The sequence below is a fragment of the Impatiens glandulifera genome, chromosome 2, assembly GCF_907164915.1.
Source record: "Impatiens glandulifera chromosome 2, dImpGla2.1, whole genome shotgun sequence".
Taxonomy (NCBI): domain Eukaryota; kingdom Viridiplantae; phylum Streptophyta; class Magnoliopsida; order Ericales; family Balsaminaceae; genus Impatiens; species Impatiens glandulifera.
In genome coordinates this window covers 15,912,527-15,936,079 of record NC_061863.1, presented here as the reverse complement: position 1 = coordinate 15,936,079, position 23,553 = coordinate 15,912,527, and positions in this window count along the sequence as shown.

Sequence of the window (23,553 nt, the reverse complement as noted above, 5' to 3'; positions counted from 1 at the left end):
ATTCCATTAGACTGCACGTCTAACTCCACGAATTAGACTGCACATCTAATTACGGTTCCACTTCAGACTAGTCGGAAGGAGTTAGACTGCACGTCTAACCTTCACCAGTTAGATTACACTTCTAACTCTTTCCATTAGATTGCACGTCTAACTCCACGAGTTAGAGTTCATGTCTAATTACGAATCCTTTTAGACAAATCTGAAGGAGTTAGACTATACATCTAACTTTCTCCTTCCATTAGACTGCACGTCTAACTCCACGAGTTAGACTGCACGTCTAACTCCACGAGTTAGACTGCACGTCTAACATTCACTTTCATTAGACTGCACGTCTAAGTCCACGAGTTAGACTGCACGTCTAATTACACTAGTTAGACTACACGTCTAACACCGCTTAGTTAGACTACACGTCTAACTCCGCTTGTTAGACTGCATGTCTAAGTCTCTCCAGTTAGACTACACGTCTAACTCCGTGCATCCAAAGACAAATCGGTCTAATGAACCTCATTAGAACCAAGTCTAATAAAGCCTGATTTCGATACCCCTACATCAAAATCAATTAGACGCATGGATAATCAATTCATCATCAAAATTACAATAGTCAAACTTATTTCAACACTTAGTCAAAATAATTTGACCCAACAACAACCAAAATAATAACATCATAACATCTCTATAACAAATTTACAAACTAAAATTCAAATTCGTTTTATTTTTAAATTTTAGTTTGATCAAACATGATCGGGATGTTGTTATAATGATCTGGAAATCATCCTAACATTTTTACAAAGATGTTTAGCAGCTATTTGAATAAAAATTTAAGATTAAAGATCAAGAACATAAAATGCAAAAATCCAGATCAAACCAAATTTTTTTTTCTGTTGTAGGTTGATTTGATCAAAACTCTTTCAAAACAGAAAGTTCATATATCATCTAGAGAATAATTCTATACAAAGAAAACACATAATAGAACCCTAGAAAAAATCAAACCGATCAAACTTGGAAAAATTCAATTTTCAATCACCAATCAAAATACAGAGGATCTAAATGCTTACCAACAACTTCTTAAAGCCTGGAATGAAGTTTAGATCGCATGAGCAACTTCTACACAAATCAGTTTGTTTGAATTTTTTGGATTTCTTCAATTCAACTATAACATTGAGATTTTGTTTGATGAATTGGAAGAAAAGGACCTATAGAGTATTTATACTCAACTAGGTCAGTTATTGAAGTCGAATTCGACTTTAATTTTGCTTATGAAATATTAATCTCAAACTTTATGTTCGTCTTTGATAGCCTAGCTAGAGCGTAGGGTTTGACTTATAGATCTAGGGGAATTGAAGGTGAAGATAAGGCGAGCACATGGGAGAAAAAATGAGAGGATAAGGTTGAGAAAGGAAGGAGCTAGAGCTTCAAGAAGATCGTCATTGCCAGTCGCGGGCCTACGGAGCTTGAGAAGAAGACAATCAATACTTCGTTGTTTTGATTAGTCAAAACGGGCTTGGGCGATTAGACTAACATGGTTGATGTCCCATTAGTTGATCGAGAGTGGCCCTAGGCGCACGTGTACCGTTACATCCGGATGCGTGGCGTCCTCTTAGGCGCTAGATGAAAATTCGGCGTTGATCCGATGATCCTGAATCTTGATGCAACAATTTAACATAATTTCGGCTACATAGTATTATCAGTTTATTTTGTTTTTAATAAAATGGTTATTTGAAATCGAATTTTAGTCCATTTTTTTGCGTTTTTACTCACCAAAAATTCCACACAAAATATTTTTAGAAACATAATAAAAATTATGTTCATTATTTTTATTTTTGGGTATTTTGGGTTATTTATTTAATTGTTTTAAGCCATAAATTATACATAATTTATGTTTAAATCATAATTAAATGATTTCAACCCCTTTTGGGGTTTAATTTGAGTAAAATAACTATAATATTTTAACATTAAATTATTTTTGGATTTTTATTTAATTTTTCTAATTAGGGTTAATTATCACAATATTTAACCCTAGTTTGATCTATAATATATTTTTGGCTCATTTTGAATTGAAAATTGAAAATTTAATTTTAATTTAATAATATTATTTATAAATTAGGGTATGTCAAGTTTTGATGCTTTCCGAATATCTCTCTCGAATCGAGTTTGAATAAAACAAACTTTGTTTATGGAAAATGTGGGTTCGAGGTTTGAATACCTTAAAAATTATACCCTAGCTTATAATGAGGTAGAAGGATAGAACTTAGATGGAAACAGACGTTGGGGATGAGTCATAACAATGACTCATAGATGGAGACAACTATATCAGCATTTGTTGGTTTATCTTGTTTGTGGATAAGCTATCACAATAGTCTTATGCTTGTTGGGGAGTAAACAAATTCTAGTTGGGGAATACACTTATGGAGAATGGTGATAATAATCACGCTATATCTTTCACGAGATGGAATTTGTTATTGGATATTGGTCATAATAATGACTTTCATGAGATAAGGCTTAATGTGGAGAAATGTGATAATAATCACTCTAAGAGAATAAGTTATAACAATGACCTATGTGGATGCCTATTATAATAGTGTTTCTACAAATCATAACAATGACTTAATGTTTTTCAACAAATATTGCTTTGAAAAGGTCTTATACAAAGTGACATTCACAGCTGGTTGATAATCATACTCAGTTGGGGATTGTTTATGAGAGGAGCGGCTCTGATTAACAACTTATCTCTTTTGGTTTTGACAAAATTTCCTCCGCAACTAGATAAAACATCGACCGATTGTGTTGAGGGGTGCTTGGGTCTTTGTGACAAAATTCCATTCAAAGTTGGATTATGTTAGAATCAAAATTAACTTAATATAAGTGGTCAACGATTACAAGGTTTTGAATATATAGATTAAATAATCTAAAAGAGAGAAATTGTTAGATAAAGTAGATAATTAATTAGTAGTAATTAAGTATCTAAGAACTTAACTAAGTTAACTTTGTGTAGGATAAACCGGAAAATATATCTGCTCGGTTCTTTTCTTAAAGACGGATGCAAAATTCGTCTAACCGATATGAAGAAGCGCAACTGGTATTATCTCCCCGGTTTTATAAAATAGGCACAACCGGTTGCATGATCGATTATTCGCTCGGTTATTGACTTAAAGAAGCGAAACCGATATTATCTTTTTGGCTTTATAAAGACGGCGCAAATCGGTAGTCTGATCGGTTTTTATGTTCGGTCATTCATAAGAAGTGAAACCAGTAATGGATTAATTCAGTAGTATAAATCGGCTCTACCGCTCAGCAAGTTAATCGGTAAACTTATCGGTTATATGTTGTTGGGTCAAATTATTTTGACTAAGTGTTGAAATAATTTATCCCCTGATATTTTGATGATGAAATAATTTATAAGTTTCAATGCAGGTGTATTGAGACAACATGTCTCTAGATTTGGATCTAATGAGGGCCATTAGACCGATCTTGATTTTCATTCGCATAGAATTAGACTCACGGTCTAACTCATCGGAGTTAGACGTGTAAGTCTAATAGACGTGGGAATTAGACTCAAGTCTAATAGAATTAGACGTACAGTCTAACTCATCGGAGTTAGACGTGTAAGTCTAATAGATGTGTAAAGAATTAGACGGATGGTCTAATGAATACACGGAATTAGACGTAAGTCTAATAGAATTAGACGTACAGTCTAACTCATCGGAGTTAGACATGTAAGTCTAATAGATGTGTAAAGAATTAGACGGATGGTCTAATGAATACACGGAATTAGACGTAAGTCTAATAGAATTAGACGTACAGTCTAACTCATCGGAGTTAGACGTGTAAGTATAATAGACGTAAAGAATTAGACGGATGGTCTAATGAATACGCGGAATTAGACGCAAGTCTAATAGAATTAGACGTACAGTCTAACTCATCGGAGTTAGACGTGTAAGTCTAATAGATGTAAAGAATTAGAGGAGTTGTCTAATTAAGTGAAAGTGAGACGTGAGTCTAACTCCTTCAGATTAGTCTGAGGTAGAACCGGAATTAGACGGGGCAGTCTAGCTCAGTGGAGTTAGACGTGCCGGTCTAATGGTTATTATAATTAGACGGGTTGTCTAATTAAGTGAAAGTTAGACGCGAGTCTAACTCCTTTAGATTAGTCTAAGGTAGAACCGGAATTAGACGGGGCAGTCTAACTCAATGGAGTTAGACGTGCCGGTCTAATGGTTATAATAATTAGACGGGTTGTCTAATTGAGTGAAAGTTAGACGTGAGTCTAACTCCTTCAGATTAATCTGAGGTAGAACCTGAATTAGATGGAGCAGTCTAACTCAGTGGAGTTAGACGTGCCGGTCTAATAATGGTTATGTAAATTAGACGCGAGTCTAATCATATTAAACCAGGCGGTCTAATAGACGTTTTTCATTAGAAGGAGTTGACTTATTTCATTAGACTGATTTTCTCAAATCCGTCTAACTGAAATACGTCTAATGCTCTGTTCAAGCAGTACGCTTGAATCTAGCATTTCTCCTACCCACGTTTTATAGCTGTACCCTACTCCTGCTCCACTTTCCAGTGAAGATTAGTACAACAGCTATATGCATCCAATCAAGGAATGCCACGTAAGAGAATTTTCCTCACATTACCCGTTTTGCAGGTACATCCCTGATGGAATATTCAGCGCACAACCAGTTCGGTACGGCCACGATCCTTGTGCTCAGAACCTGCTGTGTACAATGGAGGCTTTCCAATGGAAGAGCGCCACGTATCATTCTTGAAGATTCGACCGTTAGCTCCTGCTCAGTATTTAATCAATCCTTAGAGCAACGGACGAACAACTGGATTTTGCCTCAACCAATCTTACGAACAAGCATTCTGATTTTTGCAGAGAGAGACTACTCAATCATCTTGCTTACTGAACGTATTTTGTGAAGCTTCTTTCTGATTGTACTGTGTGTGAATCGAGAGAGAGAGAGATAATTAAAACACCATTAGCTGAGTGATATTCTTCATTTTCTTGTAATTGAACAGAAAGTGTTATGTTCAATAGTGAGCTAAGTGTGTTTATAAACTGTATTTGATTCTCATCATATAGTGAATCCTTCCGGTGGTTGGAAGAAGGGGTGACGTAGGAGAGTTTCTCCGAACATCCATAAACAAACTGCTGTGTTCTTCATTTTCTGTCATCTTTTCATATTTCATCTTGTGCTTCAAACCCAAGTAAACAATTCCGCCTTGAATCTGTTTCAAGTTTTTATACAAGTTTGCGTAGAATAGAAAGAGATATTTATTCCTAACAGGATTTCTATCAAACCGTTTTTCTTAAGCCTTCATCATTAGCCAGACCCCGTCTCTATTGATAAAGCCGATCCTATCATATTATATAAAGTGGAACCGGTAGACTGTCCGGTAATTTGACCGGTAGTATCTTCGATTTCTTATTCATAAAGCGCAATCGGTAGAATGACCGGTTTTTACTCCAAGAAGAGGAATCGGTAGTATCCTTACCTCGATATTATTCCACGCGGAATCGGTACTATCCATACAACGATAGTTTACCAATTATTCACAAAAGGCACAACCGACAGACTGCTCGGTAGAATGCCCGATTAGATCCAAGAAGCGGAACCGGTTTTATGCTAAAACGGATTTAAACAAAGTGCAGCTGACAATTTCTTATTTAGTGTTGTGCAAAAAAAATTCGGTAATTATAGAGGGTCCTTTTTTCATGTCTAGAATGTATTATTGTCATTTTAATACAAGTCTAATCAAACCTTTTTAGGAGCAGATGTTTGCTAGTTTAACCTTAATTGTCATTTCGGTGCAAGACTGATAAAGCATTTTGAGAGCAGGTGCTTGCCATATTGTTCCAGATAGCCAAATCTACTTGCTGACCTGCTCCTCGAAAATCATTAATCAAATTAATGCCATGTTGACTAATTATTAAACAAGATGAAAGGATATCCCAAAGTTGTACTACCCCGATCCTCAACCAATCAAATTCAAGAAACAAAGTACTATCAAACAAATATATCTATTGAAGAAGAAGAATATGACCGTTGTCATATTTCTATTTAAGAGAACAAAGCTCAACTGTTGTCTGCACATTTTTTACTAATCTTACTTGAGCTTACCCAACCTACTTTGAACTAAGTACCTTGAAAACCTATGATAACCTTTTGCTCAAGCTTTCAAACCAATGTGTGTTAGAAACTCAAGTGTATTAAATTTTCATCTATTATGTGTGAGTGGTGAGCATTGTAAGTTGACAAAATTTTTTTCTGTTCAACAGAGTGAGCTTATTAAAAGGTTGAAAACGAGCAGTTACTAAGTCTCAGTTGTTTGAAATAAGCATTATAAATGGTCTGAATATTCTAAGTGAATATCATTCTCAAAGTTTGAGAAGAAGGGGTGACGTAGGATGTTGGGTTAATATTTTTAATTGATTTAAAATAACTTAACAATTTTGATTTGATGATTGATGAAATGGTTTTTGATAATAAATGGATAAAACTAAGTTCAATAATTGTTAGTCATATCAAATATATAAATATATATTTAGATATCAACATAGTGTGTGTTGTAGTGGTAAGTACACCTGTCTGTCATACTGATGACCTGGGTTCAAATCTCACCAGATGCATAATTAATAATTGGATTTTTGTTAATTTATAGGCATAGCTCAAAGTCAACGCGTGACTCAAAGTCAAAAGTGGTTAGACGTGGGCGTCTAACGGATGGGGCGTCTAACGCGTGGTTAGACGTGGGCGTCTAATAGATGGGGCGTTTAACGTGTGGTTAGACGTGGGCGTCTAATACAGAATGCATCTAATCAGATAGACGACTATGATGATCAGATGAGGGGTCTAAGTAGATGAATGGCCGAGATGAGGCGTCTAAGTAAATGAATGGACGATATGAGGCGTCTAATAGACTGTTAGATAGGGACGTCTAATAGATTGTTTGATGAGGGCGTCTAATAGACTGTTAGATGGGGCGTCTAATTAGATGAACGACTAAGATGATCAAATGGGGGAGTCTAAGCAGATGGACAACCAAGATGATCAGATTGGGTCATCTAAGCAGATGGACGACCAAGATGATTAGATAGGGCGTCTAACCAGATGGACGGCCAAGATGAGGTGTCTAAGAAGATGAACGTCTAAAATGATCAGTTGATCAAATGGACAACAATGATGATTAGATGGGCATTTAAGATGAGCAGATGGCATCTGAAGGAAGTAGACATCTAGAGGTTGGGCATTTAAAGACAGATTCTCTTCCAGACAACTGGCAGTAAAGTTGCCGAGATGAGGCGTCTAAGTAAATGAATGGACGATATGAGGCGTCTAATAGACTGTTAGATAGGGACGTTTAATAGATTGTTTGATGAGGGCGTCTAATAGACTGTTAGATGGGGGGTCTAATTAGATGGACGACTAAGATGATCAAATGGAGGAGTCTAAGCAGATGGACAACCAAGATGATCAGATTGGGGTATCTAAGCAGATGGACGACCAAGATGATTAGATAGGGGCGTCTAACCAGATGGACGGCCAAGATGAGGTGTCTAAGAAGATGAACGTCTAAAATGATCAGTTGATCAAATGGACAACAATGATGATTAGATGGGCATCTAAGATGAGCAGATGGCATCTGAAGGAAGTAGACGTCTAGAGGTTGGGCATTTAAAGACAGATGCTTTTCCAGACAACTGGCAGTAAAGTTCTACAGATAGTTGGTAGTAGAGCTCATCAAATGAATAACTGCCACGTTTGCCATAATTCAAATTGTCTGTACTGCATTGTACTACCATGATCTCAAGAATCTTTTCCTGTTGTACTACCCAGTACCTCATGGATAGTACACCCAACGGAAAGATGACATGTGTCCAAAAGAAGGATTTGACCGTTGAAGTTTTTCAAGAATAAATTACTGCCTAAGTCAACAGACAAATTGCTGGAAGAATATATAAGAGAGAGAGAGCTGCTTCATTCATATAATTCAAGAAAGTTCCCGAAATCAAACATTTCATTTATCATCTAGCTGTGAATACATTGTAATTACATACTGTCTTTTCTAGAAAACTTCAGTGCTGTAAGTTGAACAAAAGTTGTTTTTTTCAATAGAGAGTTAGCTAGATTAGTGAACTGTATTTGATTCAAAAATGTATAGTGAAATCCTTCCAGTGGTTGGAAGAAGGGTGACGTAGGAGAGTTTTCTCCGAACATCCTTAAATAACTTTCTGTGTTCTTTACTTTCTGCCATTCATCTTTAATTTGTTCAAAGCTTCAAATCCATCGAAAATTTCTGCACTTGAATCTGTTTCAAGAGTTCGAAGGATTTGCGAAGAATACAAAGAGATATTAATCCCTAACAAGATTTCTATCAAACCGTTTATCCGAAATCATCATCAATAGTTAGACCCCCGTCTCTATTGGCGCCACTGATCCTATCAATTGGTATTAGAGCCTCGTTTTCTATTCTCAAGCTTCTAAGGAATTTGAATCATGTATATGGCTGTCATCAATAATGTTCCCATGTTCTTAGAGGAAAACTACGTCGTGTGGAAGGCGAGAGTCCACGCTCATCTAGCTGCCATAGATGATGACATTTGGTTTGTCATCACCAACGGTCCGATAAAGATTGAGAAGGATAAATCTGAGTGGACCAATGAAGATAAAAGAAAGAACAACCTCGACAACATAACAAAAGACATCCTCTATAAGACATTGGATGACAACATGGTACACAAGATCATCACATGTCCCACTACCAAAGATATTTGGGAGAAACTGACTAAACTGTGTGAAGGCAACGAACAAACCAAAGAAAACAGACTCATGGTTTCCACACAACAGTTCAATAACTTCAAGATGCGTCCTAGAGAGACGATGACTAAGTTTGATGAAAGATTCAGTAAGGTTATCACTTCTCTATCCACTCTAGGCAAGACTTACAACAACAAAGAGGTTGCGATCAAGGTCATGCGTGCTTTGCCCAGAGAGTGGGATATCAAGACGATGGCGATGAGGGAATCTAAAGACCTCAACAAGATGGAGCTCAATGATTTGTTAGCCGATTTGAAGGCCTACGAGTTTAAAATAAACTTTAGGAATGAAGAGGAACATTCCACATCCACCATCATAACAAAGGCATTGGTGACCATTGAGGAGCCACCTACTGCCACTACTGTGAAGGCTGCTGCTAAGAAGATTAGCAGCGATGCCATGGCTCTTTTCATGAAGAAAATCTGAAAATTCATATAGAAGAGACACTTCAAGGAAGGAAATAGCAAGCCGAAGCGTGATGAGAAAAAGAACAAGAAAGAGTTGAAGACTCTCATGGCGGCTGAAAACAAAGCCAAGTGGGCCGACAACGACTCAGATGATTCATCATCCAATGTTAGTGATGATGAAGAGGTCACTTGCTTCATGGCAAAAGAAGAAGTTGACTTTGAGGTATTTGATTTCTCCTCTAAAAAATTCTCAAGAGATGAGTTAATTACTGCACTCAATGATATGGTCATTGAGTACAAGAAACTGTCAGACTCTTTTGATGAACTAAATTTGAAAAACAAATCTGACAGCTCTTCTTCATCTCGAAACAATGATTTTAAAGTTTTTAAAAACAAAATTGCTGAGCTCTCATCTGAGAATGAAAAGCTCAAGGATAATGTTCAAACTCGGTTTTCTGAAAACCAACGTTTGACATATGTGGTCGGTTCATGGACGAAGTCTAGAGATGCAGTCAGACAGTAGAAAAGTATGTTGAGGCACGCCGGATGCAAATTCGGTTTAGGATTTAATGGAAATGACTCAGACAAGTCTTGTAAAAAGTTAAACCCAGAAACTGACAAGTTTAAGTCCATAAACTTTGTCAAAGGGAAATTAACTGAGAATGAAACTAATCCAAGCTGTGATGAGCTAACCTTAAAGGATGAGATTACTTATGTTTCGCCAACTGTTAGCTGGCTGAAACTTAAGATGGAAATAACCAACAAGTCTGGCATATTAAAACTTGACCGGAAGTCAAGGAGTTTAGACAAAAATCATCCTATAAGATTAATAGTTCAGCTGCTAGCAGGAAGACGCCAGCTAAGCCTAAATCATACGCACCTATCACAACGCAACATGGCAAATCCATAAAAATAATCAAAGTATGGATTCCCAATGGATTAATAAGCCATGGACCCAAAGAAAATTGGGAACCAGATTTACTGTCTTTAAATGCAGGTAAAACAGGAAAGCAGCTAGGAAGAGCAAGACGACAACTAGACAGCCGACCACTCGAACATAGCATATGACATTCAACAGCCTAAAGTGGATGAAATCTTCACGAAGCCACTTTCTGAGTCTAAGTTTTCTTACCTTAGAAATATTTTTAGGATTGTTAGATTACGATAATGCCTATATTATATTTAAATCATGAACTCACCATGTTTTGATAATTTAGTTTAAATAATCAAAAAGGGAGAAATTGTTGGGTTAAGATTTTTAATTGATTTAAAATAACTTAACAATTTTGATTTGATGATTGATGAAATGGTTTTTGATAATAAATGGATAAAACTAAGTTCAATAATTGTTAGTCATATCAAATATATAAATATATATTTAGATATCAACATAGTCTGTGGTGTAGTGGTAAGTACACATGTCTGTCATGCTGGTGACCTGGTTTCAAATCTCACCAGTCGCATAATTAATATTGGATTTTTGTTAATTTACAGGCATATCTCAAAGTCAATGCGCAACTCAAAGTCAAACGTAGTTAGACGTGGGCGTCTAACGCGTTGTTAGACGTGGGCGTCTAACGTGTGGTTAGACGTGGGCGTCTTATGTAGAATGCGTCTAATTAGATGGACGGCTAAGATGATCAGATGAGGCGTCTAAGCAGATGAACGGCTAAGATGAGGCATCTAATAGACTGTTAGATGGAGGCGTCTCAAAGTCAACACGCAACTCAAAGTCAAACGTAGTTAGACGTGGGCGTCTAACGCATGGTTAGACGTGGGCATTTAATGCAGAATGCGTCTAATCAGATGGACGGCTAAGATGATCAAATGAGGCGTCTAAGCAGATGAACGGCTGAGATGAGGCATCTAATAGACTGTTAGATGGAGGCGTCTAATAGACTGTTAGATGGGGGCGTCTAATCAGATGGACGGCTAAGATGATCAGATGGGGGCGTCTAAGTAGATGGATGGCCAAAATGATCAGATGGAGCGTCTAAGCAAATGGATGGCCAAGATGATCAGATTGGGGCGTCTAAGCAGATGGACGGCCAAGATGATCAGATAGGAGCGTCTAAGCAGATGGACGACCAAGTTGATCAGATGGGGGCGCCTAAGCAGATGGACGGCCAAGATGATCAGATGGGGGCATCTAAGCAGATAGACGGCCAAGATGATCAGATGGGGGCGTCTAAGCAGATGGACGACCAAGATAATCAGATGGGGGCGTCTAAGCAGATGGACGGCCAAGATGAGGTGTCTAAGTAGATGAACGTCTAAAATGATCAGTTGATCAAATGGACGGCTATGATGATTAGATGGGCATCTAAGATAAGCAGATGGCATCTTAAGGAAGTAGACGTCTAGAGGTTGGGCATCTAAAGGCCTGATACTCTTCCAGACAGCTTGCAGTAGAGTTCTACAGATAGCTGGTAGTAAAGCTCATCAAATGAATAACTGCCACGTTTGTCATAATTCAAATTTCTTGTACTGCATTGTACTACCACAATCTCAAGAATATTTTCTTGTTGTACTACCCAGTACCTCATGGATAGTACATCCAACGGAAAGATGACATGTGTCCAAAAGAAGGATTTGACCGTTGAAGTATTTCAAGAATAAATTGCTGCCTAAGACAACGGACAAATTGCTAGCATAATATATAAGAGAGAGAGATGCTTCATTCATATAATTCAAGAAAGTTCCCGAAATCAAACATCTCATTTATCATCTAGCTGCGAATACATTGTAATTACATACTATCTTTTCTGTGAGAAAACATCAGTGTTGTAAGTTGAACAAAGGTTTTTTTCAATAGAGAGTTAGTTAGATTAGTGAACTGTATTTGATTCAAAGAAGTATAGTGAAATCCTTCTAGTGGTTGGAAGAAGAGGTGACGTAGGAGAGTTTGCTCCGAACATCCATAAATAACTTTCTGTGTTCTTTACTTTCTGCCATTCATCTTTCATTGGGTCAAACCTTCAAATCTGACGAATATTTCCGCACTTTAATCTGTTTTAAGAGTTCGAAGGATTTGCGAAGAATAGAAAGAGATATTAATCCCTAACAGGATTTCTATCAAACCGTTTATCTGAAGTCGTCATCAATAGCCAGACCCCGTCTCTATTGGTGTCATCGATCCTATCATAAGAGTTTTATCTCTTAACATCCATAAATCATGTGTTGTGTTTTCTTTCTACTTTGTGTCCTCTTATTCCTATCTAAATCGTGCACTCGTTGCTTTAAATTGAAATAAACACTTTCGCGCTTGAACTCGGTTCAAGAGTTTGTGACAACTTATGAAGTATAAAGACCGATATTAACCTCTAATAGGGTTATTATCAATCAGCGTGTGTGTAAGCGTTCATCTTAGCGAGAACCCAGTCTCCTTTGGCGATCCCGATCCTAACACATTAAAATCATCGACTCTTAGGGGACTTCTATAATTTAGGGAGTATTTCAAACAAAACCTTTTTCCCTTTTGTTTTACGAAATGACCTTCACAACTAGGTGAAACATCGACGGTTATTTTTTTGTCATTCTTTGGGAATGGATTATTCGAATTCTGTTTTAAATAATGTTTGAAAACATAAGAAACCTTGATCCCATCTAAGAATCATGGAGACTTAGATTCTGATTGTGTTGGGGGCTAAGATACGAGCATGTATACAATGTATATATTATCTCTCTTTAAAGAGACCGAGTTCCCTTTTCACTTATGCTAAGATATAGATGATAAATTCAATCTCGTGTAGAAAATTATTCAAACTCTTAACTCGCAAGGAAGGTGACCGAGACATGGGGGTCTCGTTTAATTATATTTTTGATTGCTTTTTCTATGAATTGTAATCCTCCGAAAGTTCAATTATTCCTAGTATTGTCACAGAGAGAGCTTCAACTTTCTAGCTTCGGAAAGTTTTATTCTTTCTCTATTTTTTGGATTTTGGGGTGTATTTGGGAGAATTGATACATTTTTCTCTTGCAATAGTCATTAGGACAACTTATCGAGTGAGCATAAACGGTGATTTCAACATCTCAACCTAGAGAAAAGCATTATATATATCTTTTTGTTCCCGGAGTATATCTGAGAGAATCAATACATTTTTTCTCTTCCAATAGTCATTGGGACAACCACCCGGGTGAGCATAAACGGTGATTTCAACACTTTAACCTACACAGAAGAATTATATATATTATTTTAATCCTTGAGCCTAGTTCTCTTTGTCTTCTTGTACAAAGGGGAATGAGATATCCTTTTTTTTAGATTGCGGATTTAGCTTGGCTTATGGGGTTTATTCTAGTTCTTTTTGAACAAACCTTCCATAGAGGGTTAATTACCTGGATAATCATGTAGCACGAAAATGATCTTATTAAAGATACCCATCGATTATAACTTTCTAGAAACTCGGGGTCAAATTTTGGAGATCAATCATTATTAGATTAACAAAGCAGCTCTCAACTTTTACCCCTACTTATTTCTTAAAATCCTTATCACCGATTGATAAAAAAAACTTAGGTTTCTACTGTCTTTCAACTTTATGCATGACAGAGCTAGGAATAGTAATTCCTTTATTTATTTATTTTTTCATTTAGTTTGAGACTGGACCTACATATAGGCTGCGTATGTATCTTTATTTTTACATTGATAAATTCTTTTTAATCATTTAGAAGAATCAGGTCTCACGTAGTTCTTCCTTAGTTTGATGTGAGGTAGTTATACAAAATTAGAGGTTGATTAGTTTATTCTAAATTGGAACTAAACCATTTTTAATCCTGGTAAGGTTGGATTGTGAGCCTTTATAATCCTTGTAAGGCTGAATTGGGAACCATCATAATGTTGATAAAGTTGGATTGGGAGCCGTCATAATCCTAGTAAGGCTGGATTGGGAGCTATGATTTGCACATGGTGATATTATAAATAATATCGTTTTAGTGTGTCCACATTGCTTGGAGCAATAAACTCTTCACCTTCCACTATAGATAAGCGTACTACACCTCCAAAGAGGAGTTTCTTAATTAGGAAGGATTCTTTCCATCGTTGTCAGAACTTTCCCTTAGGGTCTAATAGTTCTCGGGTTTGTTTGAGCACCAAATGACCTTCTTTTAAGTTTTTGGCTTTGAACTTTCAAGGTATCAACCATTCGTTTATGGTAAGCTTGGGTTTTGAATAATGAATCCAACTTGTGGTCTTCCATTAATGTCAACTAGTCATAACAAGATTTTACCCAGTCTTTTTCAATGACTTGGGATTCCAAACGGACTATTAGTGTAGGGATTTCAATCTCGATAGGCTGTACAACATCCATACCGTATACCAAGAATTTCGTCTGTAGATGCTCGAGCAGTCATACGAAATTTCCATAAGGCAAATGACAATATTTCATGCCAATACTTATATGTGATGATCATCTTTTTGATGATCCTAATCACATTCTTTTTAGCCGCTTCGACTGCGCTATTAGTTTGGGGTCGATAGGGCGATGATTTGTGGTGTTCAATTTTGTACTATTTGAGAAAGAATAAAAACTTTCCCTAGAAACGTCTTTCATTATCTAAAATAAGGGCATGAGGTACTCTGTATCTAACGATGATGTTGATACAGATGAACTTTACCACTTGAGTAGATTTCAGAATTTTATAGGATGCTGCCTCAACCCATTAAGAGAAATAATCGATGACTACAAGTATGAACTCATGTCCATTTGACGTATGAGGATAAATTTTCCCAATGATATCAATGCCCTATGTAGAAAAAAGGCCATGTTGATGTAATACTTTACAACAAAGTTTTTGGAGTATGCTTTAGATTAGCATATATCTGACATTAGTGACAACTTTTTACATAGCTGACACATTCTTGTTCTATATTTTGCCAATAATATCCGAGAAAGAGAATTTACATGGCAAGGGCTAGCCCATTCATGTGTGGACAACATACTTCTGCGTGTACTTCTTCTATGATCTGTTGTGCTTAAGAACCATTAGCGCAGAGCATGTTTTGACCATCAAAAGATCTCCTTAAGAGCTTGTTAGCTATCCAAGAATAGTTAGTGAAATACTAGTGCATGGCTCTTCATTCCTTGGCTCAAAAATGGGACGGATATTCTCTATACCACATTTATTTTTGAAGAATATCGAACCATGGTTTAGTGGGAACTTGAATCGAGGCCACCACTCCTAATTGAAATTGGGCTTCTGATCCTGTAAAATTTTCAGAGGTTTGACCTTAATTCCAAAAGGGATTTGGGTCATAGTGGCTAGCATAACTAAAGCATCGACAAAGCGATTTTGGCTTCTTGGTGTGTGCACAAAAGACTCGTGATCGAACTTGTTAATAAAATGGAGTAGGAAAGTATGATAGGGTTTATGATTTCTCCTCGTACTTGTCATGTTCTGTTAACCTGAGATATAACCAAGTTAGAGTCGCCAACTACATCTAGTTTTGTTGTTCTTCTTTCATATGCAATTTTGAGACCTAAGAGACATGCCTCATACCCAGCCTCATTCTTGGTTACATAATATTCTAACTTAATAGAGATGGGATTATAGGTTCCCTTGAGATCTATCAAGAGAATTTCAATTCTATATCCATGTTTTAATGAAGCTCCGTCTAACATTTACTTCCACGTGTCTGAAGTGACAGACATTATGATGTCATCGGGAAAGTCAAGTTCATAGGAATGCTCGATTGTAATAGGTTGATTATCTAGGAAGTCTACAACAATGCTTCTTTTAATATATTTCTGAATAGTATAGGTTATGTCGAATTCAGAAATCATCATCATCCATTTAGCGAGTCTGATCGACAACAACGTTCGCTGAAACAAATAATGGATTGGATCCAATCTGGATACTAGCTTGATAGGGTGAGCTTGCATATAATATCTTAGTCTTTTGGTGACCCATGCAATTTCCCAACACACTTTTTCGGGTGTCGTATAGTTTAATTCGCAGCTAATCATTCTCTTGCTCATATAGTAAACAATGATCTCGAGTTTATTCTCGTTTTCTTGAGCCAACAGGTTGCCCATAGCTGAATGTGTCACTATGAGATAGAGGATTAAGGGAACATCGGGCCTTGTTGGCATAAGGATCGATGGTGACTTTATATAGTCTTTGATTTTTTAAATGCTTATTAACAAGTTTCATCTCAATAGCTTGAAAAGAGAATCATAGGTGATACTCAATTTTCTATTGAACCGACTAATGAACTGGATTTTGCCGAAAAATCCCCTAACTTCTCTTTCATTTTGATGGCCAGGCATAGTCGTAATTGCCTCGATTTTGGATGGATCGATTTATATTCCTCGTTAGGTAATAAGAAAACCTATTATATTACCAGTGGTGACTCCAAAAGCACAATTCCTCATATTTAATCAAATCCGGTATTTTCTAATTTTCTACAAGAATTTGTCTAAATTGAAAATATGACCCTATTGATATTTAGACTTCACGATTATGTATTCAATATAGACTTCTACTTCTTTGTGGATCATGTCCTGCAATATCATAGTAACTATTATTTGGTAAGTAGCCTCGATGTTTTTGAGACTGAAGTGAATGACCCATAAACAGAACATGCCTACTGTTGGAAAAAATTAAAATAAGAAAAGAAAGAAAGTTAATTAAGAAAGAAATAGTTTTAATTAACTTGAAAAGAATATAAAAGTGTTTTATATTTTTGAACATAATTTTGATGATGTTATTACGTTAAAGTTGAGTGGTCTATTTGTTTTGTGTAGGAGCAAATCTGAAAGACAGTGCTAACTTAGACGTAGTCTAAAGTATGTTGTCTTAGACGTTAAACGTAGTTAGACGAGGTCGTCTAACTCTTTTAGACGAAGTCGTCTAACTTCTTTAGAAGTGGTCTAAAGAGAAACGTAGTTAGACGAGGTCTAACTCCTTTAAACAGAGTCTAAAGAGAAACATAGTTAGACGAGGTTTAACTCTTTTATACGAAGTTTAAAGGAAAACGTAGTTAGACGAGGTCTAACTCCTTTAGACGGAGTCAAAAGGGAAACGCAGTTAGATGAGGTATAACTCCTTTAGACGCGGTCTAAAGGGAAACGTAGTTAGACAAGGTCTAACTCCTTTAGACGCGGTCTAAAGGGAAACGTAGTTAGACGAAGTCTAACTCCTTTAGACAGAGTTTAAAGGGAAACGTAGTTAGATGAGGTTTAACCCCTTTAGACGTGGTCTAAAGGGAAACGTAGTTAGACGGGGTCTAACTCCTTTAGACGTTGTCTGAAGGGAAACATAGTTAGACGAGGTCTAACTCATTTAGATAGAGTCTAAATGGAAACGTAGTTAGATGATGTCTAACTCCTTTAGACAGAGTGTTAGGATCGGGATCTCCCTTGGAAGACTGAGGTTCCGGTTTCAAGGGAGAACGCTTACACAACAACACATGCAATATTGGTAATAGTCCGGTTAAAGATTAAAATCGCTTCTTAACACTACACAAGCTGTCATAATCCACTTGAACCGGGTTCAAATGCGGAAATGGTTTGTTTGAACTTGAAGCAACACACACAGTTTAGTTTGGAGTTATTTAGGAGATATAGGTTTAAGGAGAAGGCCGGTTTGATTTAGGAATATATTAGTTATCTCGGTTTAGATGTTTCGGTTAGGTTTGAGAGAGTAAGCCGGAATATGTAAGTAAAGAACACGAAGCAGAATTTTATGGATGTTCGGAGTTTAATCTCCTACATCACCCCTTCTTCTCAAACAGTGAGAAGGATATTCACTAAGGAATATTACACAATCACAACACACAATCCGAACGAGTAACAGCTCATCGGTTACACCACTCACTATGATGTAATACAATACTTTTACTCAATTGGTAAAATACACACACAATACAATAACACTTTCGGAATTTCAATCACTATGCGTAAGATCTTATGTTTGTTGTTTCTTCTCTCTTGAATATGCTTTTTCGTAGTGATCTCACGCGTATATTTCTTCGGCACCATTGGCTTCTATTTATAGAGAAGATATGACAACGTCATAATTTTCTCTCTCCGCTTGATTGGTCGTTTGAAGCCACGTCGATCCGGTTCAGAGGTTGCGTGCACGCTTTGTTATTTCGACACTTGGTAGTCATGCACTTAGGCCGGCTTGCATTTTTGACACATGGCATACATGCACCAAGTCAGCCGCCTGAATTAGATGTTACTTGTAGAGTTAGATAAACAGTTTTATCATTGTTTTCGTTGCATGCTTCTAATCCGGATCTTATCTTCTTTTGTATTTTCGAGAAATCTCTATATCGTCATATTACGTCATTTTCTCAGATTCACCACTTTTCATATTTTTCCATTGAACTTTTATGATCTTCAATAAGAGTGTGTCAGCCGGATGAATCAGCTTTTGCCAGCCGATCCGGTTGAGGAATTCATCCGGTTTTATAACTATGACCGGATCATTTAGTCATGTACTTTAGCCGGTATGATACGGCTTGATCTATACCTATACATGAAGATTGAGGTTGATTAAGTTCTTTGGAAGTTAAAATTAATCTACTTAAGTTTTCTAACAATTTCTCCTTTTTTGATTATTTAGAATAAATATTCAAAACTTGTAGTGTATGGCCGGATTAAAAATTAACTTTCTTAATTTTTCTAACAATTTCTCCCTTTTTGATTATTTAGAATAAATATTCAAAACTTGTAATGTATGGCCGGTTTAAAAATTAACTTCCTTAATTTTTCTAAGGGTGAAAAATATTTTTAGCAATTTCTCCCTTTTTGATACTTTTCAAAGAAAAGTGTCAAAATATGATGTTTTGAAATATGTGTCTGATGAACCTAAGCTGGTTGAAATAGTTGATTTTTCAAAAATTAACTTCATAAATAAGATAAGCAAAAAGTAGGGGTAATAAGTTCATAAGTTCAAGACAAAAAAGAAATAAAATAAGTAAACTATGGATTGGATGGTCCTCCCTTTTCTTGCTCTTTGAGCTTTTTCTCCTACTCGGCTTGCTATTCCCTGGCTCTTCGATCCGCATCCATGCGCCATCCGGCTAAGAGGATTGTTCTTCCGGGAGGTAAGCTGTTGAAGTGGAAGGATCCACTTGTCGGTCTGGGTGGTCGAGATGGGGGAACGGTTGATGTTTCTTGACTTGTCGATAGAGCGGATGAGGACGGTGCAACTTTCTTCTTCGTTGGTCGTAAAGGATTTTCATCCTCTTCTTCTTCATCGGCTAGGGGTCGATTTGGGTGATCATCCGTTTGTGGACCTTGAAGACCACTTTGTTCTGCCCGATACATCAAATCGGCTATCTTCTTTCTTTTAGACTGACGCCTTGTCACTATTCCTTCAGCCTGAACCGGTTCGGCTTGTTTTCGTTTTGCCTTTTCTGCCTTATCAAATTCTCGGGCTATTCTCAAGTCATTTTCTTCCATTTTTTTTCTCAACCGTTCTTCTTTTTCGTCTTCGGCTTGGAGTCGAAGGGTTGTTTCTGCATCGACTTGGATCTGGTCTTGAGTATTAACCGCTTTTGGCTTTGTCAGCTCCTCAATCTGAGCCGCCATAACTTGCAACATTTCTAACAACGGAGCGGTTGAAGACTCAACTGTTGCTTTAACCGATTCAATTAACTCAGATTTGAGGGTGGTGGTTCTGGTCTCCGTGATGTTGTCTCATTCATTCATCGAAGTGGGCAACAGCATTATCGAAGATACCCTTGATATTCTCGGATGTGTACTCAATTTCCTGACTTGGTTGAGTATGAACCGACATTGCCGTTTTTTATTTCTCTTGCCCGGTCGAATCTTTTTCTTTTGAAGTAGAGTGAGAAGTGGACTTATTTGGAGGGATGGGCTGTCGGCTTTATCCTCATTTGGATGCGGTTGAGATTCTTCTTACCGGTCCCCTACTGTTTTGGAGCATTCACCGATTTCAAAAATCGGCTTACTTTGGTAATCTTCCGGATACCAGAGACAATCATTGCATACCACTTCTAGTTCTTCCTTTAGTCGTTCGATGTTGAGGATGGTATCGTTTCTCACCTTGGTGAAACGTTCAATCATTATCTTTTCCATCTCGTTTGGATCCCTTTGAAAGTTATTGAATGCTTCATCTAATGCTTTCAGCTTAGCCTGTTCTTCAATCAGAGATCCTCTTGCTAAAACCATTGAGACGATATCGGTTTTCGCAAGACCGAAAGCTTCCTCCTCTATTATCAACAGTTCTGACCAATACTTATTTCCGGTAAAATCGGGAAGCATGTGTGAGAATTTGGTTTGACTTCTGACTCTGGCCTACAAGTGATAAGGACGAGCTATTCCTTCAGCCGCTTCGTCCAGATGAGTTAGCAATTGCTGAAACATGACCTCTATTTCCTGTTGAGAAGCCGGAGGAGCTGATTCCGGTAAATTTTCGGGTTGTTCTAGTCCCTGAGTAGTAGGACCGGTTGACCCATTTTGAGATCTGTTTCCTCCTTACACCGAAGGATCATCCTTAGTCAATTCTTGGTTTTATTTATTACCCGGATTTGAGCCTTCCGGCGTAATAGATTGGTTGACCGGCCATTCTTGAGCCGATTTTAGGTTAGATCCGGTTGGGATAGAATCTCCCACAGCTGGACCGGACGATTGCCTTTCTTCATTATTTCCCACTCGCACCGGAGGGACTTCAGTTTCAGTATCGACCGTTTCTTCGACCGGATTGTCTTTGGTTTGATCAGTTGCACCAACCTAACCTGTTTCTTCAAGAACACTTGTCACCTCGTCTTCATTAGCACGAGTGACATCTTGTACCACTTTCTCTATAGTATTCTGAACAGATTTAGAGTGAACAGAGTGAATACTAACCTCTTCAGACGGGGGAGGGGATTAGGTGATAGGAAACAGAATGTTAACCCTTTTGGGAATGGGCTGAAATAGAGGATCGGACAGCGGAGGGGATCACTTGGATGGTGTTTTCTCAGAATCTTTGGACTTGTTAGCCGCTTTCTTCTTAGCCGACTTCTTGGTTTTCTTTGCCACATACTTGATTCTCCCTGTCTTCTCTTTTGCTACTATCTGTTTAACCTTATCCTTTGGCTCGACTTCTTTAGAACCCGCGCCTTCCGGTGCAGCCGGTTCAGCCTTCTTAGAGCCCTTGCTCTTGGGACTCTTTCCTTAGCCGGTTTAACAACCCGGGTCTATACACTCTCAGCATTCATAATTTTGCAGTTGGAGAGAGGTGTACCTTCACTGATTTGGATTTTAAGAATTTGGAGAATTTTTCCGATCGGTATGGCGTAAGCTTGAACCCGATCGTTTGTCTTAGAAACCACTTCACAAAGTTGCTCGAATAATACACATCTCCAATCGATTTTGTCACCGCGGACTATGCCCATCATCATTTCGAATTTTAGCCGGGTCATGTTGTCGAAGTTTCCTCCTTTTCCTTGTAGGGATTTGGAGACATTGTCTAGGAGCCACCGAAACTCTAGCTTCAGTGTCTTCTTCCGGCTGGTGTGATTTACCAGGTCACCTGCATCCTTTGAAAGTGCTTGTCGGACCGCCGCAGAGTTGGCTTCTGATAAACCGGTCCGGAAGTACCTTCTGACATTTGGTAAACCGAGGGCTTCAACAAATAGTTCCTTGGTGATCTCAAAGGTGGTGCCGCTCACGGTGGCGGTGATGGTTCGTTTCGTCAGACTCGCCTGGCTGAAGAACTCCAGGACTTCCTTTTGATGAAGAACAAACGGACCAGATAAGAACTTCTCAAGCCCAGATTCTCTTAAAGACCCGATTAAGGCCTTATATTCGTTGGTTCCGTTTTCGTCGATATCTTTGAAGTCGACCTAGAAGATGTAAGTGAAAAGTGCGTTATCTCGTCTCATGGTGATTGATGAAGATGATCGATAGAAATAAAGATGCAGAATTGCTTTGCAATATTGCTTTGGAATTTCTAGAGAGAGAGAGAGCATGTATGAATAATGATTTAACTTCCAATTTATATAGGGGCGGTTTCTTGAAGGTTAAGAAACTGAACCGTCGCTTGGTTCTTGGTTTTTGCGCCAAAACTGAACTGCAGTAACTTTTGGCGGTAAATAAGAGTGGTAAATTTGAGCGGTAAACTAGGAGCGGTAAACTGTTGGCGGTTAATTTTGAAGTTTATCCGAATGTTAATGTTTGAGATTTATTATTTTAGTTGAAGCTTTGGTTAACCGGAAACTTTTAATGTTTAACCGAAGTTTTGGTAAACCGGAAAAATTATGTTAAACTTGAAAATTTGGCAAACCGGAAAGATTAAGTTTAAACCGGAATTTCAGAAAGTTGTGGTAAACCGGAAGTTTAGAAAAAGTGAAAATATTATATAATAAGCCGAAGGTGATAATAAAATAGATGGTCACCCGGTCGTACAACAAAATGACCGATGTGACCGAAAGTGAATCGGAAGAAAAGAAAAGTTTATCAATTTCGAAGATTCATCTCATTTAACTTCAAGTCCCAATCCTCCACGGTTTGACCGGTCCGGTTCTCAATTCTTGCAAACCAGCTTTGCAGCATATCGTTGGTCAGCGTGTTTGTCGGTAGGGGTGTTCAATATTTGGTCTGAACCGAATATCCGACCGAATTCGAATTCACCGAATTCGAATAAACCGAATTCGAATTATATTTTCGGTTTTCGAATCGAATTTTAAACTGATTCGAATTCAAATACGGTTTTCGGTTTGGTTTTCGAGTTTAGGTTTCAACTCGAAAACCAAACCGAAAACCGAATTCATTTTTATTATTCATTATTATTATTTATTTTTATTATATATTATATAACTTATTACATATTATATATTAAATTACATGGCCTCTTACTAAATCTCTAAATTAAATCCATAATTCCTCATTCATTTTCCTCTTTCTCTAGCTGTCCACACCTCTCAACCGCCATATATTGTTGTCGTCGATTCCGGATCCGCGATTTGATATGACAGAGCGGATGTAACGGGTGATTTGAGGAGCGAATCCGATTCTTCTCCTGCGAGCCGAGATGTTCTCCTTTAGATTGTTGAAGATGAAGGTTGATAGGATCGGCTTTATCGATAGAGACGTGGGTTTGGCTATTGATGAAGGCTTATGAAAACGGTTTGAAAGAAATCCTATTAGGGATTTAATTCACTGTCTATTTTACGCAAACACTTGTAAACACTTGAAACAGATTCAAGGAGGAATTGTTTACTTGGGTTTGAAGCTCAAGATGAAAGATGACAGAAATAAAAGAACACAGCAGTTGTTTATGGATGTTCGGAGAAACTCTCCTACGTCACCCCTTCTTCCAACCACCAAAAGTATTCACTATAATAAGATTAGAATAAAATACAATTTACACACACT